Consider the following 5,641-nt stretch of genomic DNA (forward strand, 5'->3'; position numbering starts at 1 on the left):
TTACTTAGACTCTCGGGGAAGTTACTATATGCATATCATCTACATCACTTGCGTTCAAGGCCTATTTATAAATATCCTTATCTGTAAAATTTTCCTGAATAAAACATAACCTTTTTTATTCAATCTATAAATAATCCCTTTATATTACACCCTTATGTATGTAAAAAATGTATAAAAATAGTATTTTAAAAAATACATTTTTTTCAACCCATGTGATGCACACATATATTCATGAGTAACTTACTCAGCTTAGACTATAGTGGACATTGGTGAGCTACCACATGTGGGGAGTTGTTTGTTTATATCTTTCTTTATACTTGAGGAGTCTTCTTTGAGTTTTCTTTGAGGCACATCTAATCTATGTCTAGGACTTGAGCATCCATGGGTCCAACGTCTTATTGACTTCTTTGTGCCATTGCAACGCCTTGTTACTATAGCATTTATTGAGTATCAAGAGGGTGTGTTAGGAATATGTATTATACCCTATAAAGTGTTATTGTGGTTTCACTCATGACCCTCTTATTATATCTTGTAATGAAGGAGACCTAGGAGAGAGAAGGAGAGAAGGGAGAGACTACAGAGAGGAGAGAGAAATAGGAAAAAGATGAGAGAAGAAGAGAGAGAAAGACTAGCAGAAGAGAGAGAAAGACAAGAAAGGAGAGAGAAAGAAGAGGGAAGCCATGAAAGCTAGAAGGAAGGATAAAAGAGAGGCTTGATTATTGATAACTCATGCCCTAATTGGGTCTCTCAACACCTTATATACCCTATCAGTATAACTGGGTATTCCCATGCTAACCCGTGTCCTACCCATCTATCCCCACTCTTTTACATTCCATCCCGACCCCGAAGGTCTTTGCCCTTAAAAACAAAAAGATGACTTATGGCTCACAGCGAAAGGGGGGGTTGTAGAGTACTACTTTGCTCAGCATTACAAAGAAGAATATAGGAGAATCTCATGTGGAATTGGGGCATAGAATTGTGTATATGATGTATATGACATGTGCAAGTTGATAGCATATGAGTTTGGCCTCCGATTCTTGACAATTAGGGGCTGACAAACAATGGACAACATGCTGTCCATAACAGGCGTGCTGGAGAAAATTGGTCATAACTTCCTATGGGCATCTCCGATTGAGGCATATGACATGTCAAAATGAAGCTCGTTGAGGGTACTTTTAGCCTAGGTAGGTCATGCATAGGTGCACTTAATGCAGGCCCAAAAATGTTCGAAAATAGATGGTTGTCTCTGCAAAACATGCCCAAATCGAGTCATCTTCAGCCAAGGTTGCCGTCTCAAAGTGAGGGGACTGCACCGGGGGAGTGCTGATGTAGATAGTGCTTTCTTTCAACCCCCGGGATCAAATGGATAACCTCCATGGTAAGCATCACCAGCATACAAGTCATCCATGCAAGCGTGGGTCTCTACACTACCACCGGGGTTAAATGGAAAGTGGTTATTCTCTCCATGCATTGGGTTACCATCCACAAGTAAAGATAGAATGGTTAGTACCAATAGCTGTTGCATCGATCCTGCCATAAGCATCATATGATTAAGCTTGGTCTACGCTTGGATGCTGTCAATAACACATGGGGTTGCATAAGCTAAGAAGTGTTCTGTATCAACCCTTATATGTGACATGTGTACAGACTGAAGGGTCTCCTGAAAGGACATGTTTTCTTGATCCGTAATATGAGCATGATCTTTAAGATCTACATGATCTTCTTTCTTGAATGAAAGTTCATCTTGCTTTGGACCCACATCAAAATGGTCTTCAGCACGATATGTCCTATCCTTGGCATAATGATATTTGAATACAAATACGAGTTTTGCATTTTGTGCTCTACATTTGTCTGGATGATCAGAAGATATCGGCTTAGCACATCAATAACATAACCCCGCAGCATGCAGTTCCTGTATCATATCACTAGTAAGATGTGTAATGCGTTTAGCCTTAGATAGCAATCTACACACATGCTCATCACCATTGGTCAACTCAGTAATAGTTCTGACATGCTGCTCATAGTCATCTTGCTACTCATGTACAAAAGATGGCTGCCCATGACCATAATGCTCATATTGTCCATATGAAGGGTCATGCCGATGTGGCTGCTGCTCATAATGATATTCATGCTGTCCACACATATGCTCATCACCATTGGTCAGCTCAGTAATAGTTCTGACATGCTGCTCATAGTCATTTTTCAGCTCATGTACAATAGATGGATGCCCATGACCATAATGCTCATGATTTCCATATGGAGGGTCATAATAATGTGGCTACTGCTCATAATGATACTCATTATGTCCATATTGCATATGGTGATTACAGCCCTGCTGCTCATTTACATCTATTTGCTGTTGACTATTACAAGAACTTTGGCCATATTGTTGCCCATAAACATGCTGTCCAAGATTGCATGATGATTGTCCAACATGACTACAATGGTGTCCTTGCATCCTAGGTTAACCATAAATATGATGAGTAGCAAGTCCATGAGCATAGGTATCGGCATGATGCTGGTCATAATCACTGGCTTGCTGCTGCATCGCATAAGAATCTCCATATGCATGATGCTGACCAATGTTGTATAAGCTACCATATACATGTCCATGATCATGACTTGCATAAGAACTATGTTTTTGCATAAAGGAGTGCTTGTAATCATAATCATGCTATCCATATTGGCCACACTGTCGATCAAATCCATTGGAGCATGATCCACCCTCATGACAAGGTACATAGCCTAGGTGTTGCCCAAAGTCGTATTGTACAATACTTTGGTTATCAAAATCGCCCATATGTGATTTAGCTTAGCACTAAGAATTGACCTATATTTTTTGCCACATCAAAGCATCAAAAGATCCCTAGTGTTACTACTGAAAATCAGATCTGCACACTACTATTTGCTATTGTATGTTTCTCACTCTATCACAACATCTCTGACAATAAATATTTAGAATATTCTGCAATTGAGTTTTCAGGACTGTACAGAAAGTTACTGTTGCCTCCCACAGGACTCTTGGTGCAAAAAGGGTTGTGCGGATATGGCCGCATTACTAGACCCTGTAAGCCATTATATTATGATGGACTTTATTTGATTGAAGTTGAAGTGCAGTTTTGAATTCTCTGATTTCATCAAAATTTGTTGTCCTCTAACATTAGCAACCTTCTCAGAAGTTGCATTCAGCAGAAAGTCAAGCAGTTCTGTAATTATGCTAGTACAACAATTGCATGTAATGCATCCTTAGTCAATGTAGTGTGATTCTAGACAAATGCATCAGCCTCAGGACTCTTCTATAATTATGCCACACAACAATTTCATGTAATGTATCCTTTGGCACTACTAGCTGAGGAATTGTTAGCCATGTAACTTGTACAATATGTTTCATTAGCCAAGATACTTCAAACTGACAAAATCCACCATCAAGCTTGAGCTTGTGAGCTTGTTGCTTTAGATAGTTGGTAAGGATACAAGATACTATTAGGCACTTATGAATCCAAATGGTTCCCCTAGTTCTGATAGAAGGAATTCTGCATGAAATTCTATATGTTCTGTTCCTTTGTCTATTTTGTGTAAAACTCCCTTCCAACTATGCTTTTCAACACCAAGAATTTTCCCAAAATCTTGCCAATCATCTGCACAAGACTAGCTTGATTTCTTGGCATAAGAAACTTTACTTATATGCAGAGTTCTGAGGGAATTGAAATTTCATGTACTTCTGAACATCTACACATTCAGGTTGTTCTTCCACTTCAAACTTTTCAATAGTGTCCTCACCCAACTCATCATGGTTGGAAGTGGCTTGAACAATAGTCTCTCTGTTGTTTTTTGAAGACTCAAACCACAATCCACAATAGTATGAGGAATGTCCTTCCTTCAAGTAGGATTGCCTCCTATCTTTTGGAGATTATCTATGAGCTAAGCTATAGAATGCATGCATTACTAGAAAGCCCAGTGCCCAGTTGGTGACTTCTTTAGCTGAGCTTTGAAGCTCCATCATTCAGTGCTATAAAGCACATTGGAATCAGCAGCTAGAGGCTTTGTATTCTCTTGGAGCACCTCGAGAGAACTTCTATCTTATGTGTCTTTGATCCAGCTCTGAAGTACTACTACTTTCTATTGGACAAAGGAAAAGGTCCAGATGCAGTGGTAGAGGATCTCCTCTTGACATTGGCCTTCACATTTTTTGATCCTAATCATTCAGTGAATTGCATTGCATCACTTCTTGGCTAATTCTATCACATCGTAGGAAGGCAGAGCTAAAGTCAGGTGCACATCCTTCCATATTTATCATCTCCAACCTTCTCTCAACTCAGCATCATATTTGCGAAACTGTGGATAGGATTTCATCCCCTGTATTCACATGAAAACTTTCAGTTATTGATGTGAACCAAAGTGCATTCTGCCTACTCCATTTCTTCATCAGACATTTCCTTCCTAAGCTTAGCTACCTCGTCCTAGTTGTAAGCTGTAGCATAGATGTTAAAGAGCATGACATCTGCCCCCAAACATTTCAGGATGTGTTCAAAAGCATGCCTCTACATGGCTATACTTTGATGCTTCCTGCAAGCACTAAGCAAGGAAAGCCACATTGAAGCACCATGCTGACCACTTACTCCTAAAAATTTGTCATTGGCTCCATTTAGAAGTCCTGCCCGACCCAAAAAGGTCAATCATACAACAACAATCTTAGGGTCTTGGTGTGGTGCAATGATCTCACCACATTAGCACTGAAATAGTGGTGACCCTTTGATTAACTAAGGACATTGAATGCAGAGAGCACACTTATCTGTCATTCAGTTTCAAGCGAGCACATAGCAATCCTTTGAAGAATTGGAGAACCTTGTTCCAAGCCCCTGCTAAGCAGCCATTGTTGCAATTCCAAGTGGTGGTGGTGTCTCGTCAAAGGACTTGATTATAAGTTTTGGTGCAACCTCCATGTGCCGCATTTTGCGTACATCCCAACCACTGCATTACACACATTAGTATCAAAACCAAAAGCCATGCTTTGTCACATCTGCATGGATCCTTTTGCACTACTCAAGCGTTGCATAAGCATTCAGGACTCCATGTGCCGCATTTTGCATCCATCTTAACTAGTGCATTACACACATTAGTATCATAACCAAAAGTCATGCTTCATCACTTCGCATACATCCCAACCAGTGCATTACACACATCAGTATCAAAACCAAAAGTCATGCTTCGTCACATCTACATGGATCCTTTTTCCCTGCTCTTCCAGAGTGATCATAGTGTTTTGAAGAAAATTTGCATGCCACCATGAAGCCGTAAGACAAGGTGCATGGTGCTTTCCTTCTGAATGTAATAGTCGGAAAGGGTACGTCCATCCTCAAGGTGTTGACCAGAAAAGCTTGGTCAGCAAAGATCCAATGATCAAGCTATTGCGAGATGATTTTAAGTGCAGTAGGAACCCTTGCTGAAACGTTTTTCCACCTTGATTTACGCCTTCGTCTATCACAGGAGGAACACCTATTGAGAACACAAACTCCAGGAGAAAGAAATAGTTATTTGACACAGCTGAAGAAGCACTCCAAGCCTATATGATGTTGCTACTCTCGAAAGATTCCTTAACTCTTGTTATGGGTGATGCAGAAACAAACAAGATTTCTCCCTT

The sequence above is a fragment of the Lygodium microphyllum genome, chromosome 30, assembly GCF_053477565.2.
Source record: "Lygodium microphyllum isolate KBCC chromosome 30, Lygodium_microphyllum_v1.1.10, whole genome shotgun sequence".
In the NCBI taxonomy this organism is placed as follows: domain Eukaryota; kingdom Viridiplantae; phylum Streptophyta; class Polypodiopsida; order Schizaeales; family Lygodiaceae; genus Lygodium; species Lygodium microphyllum.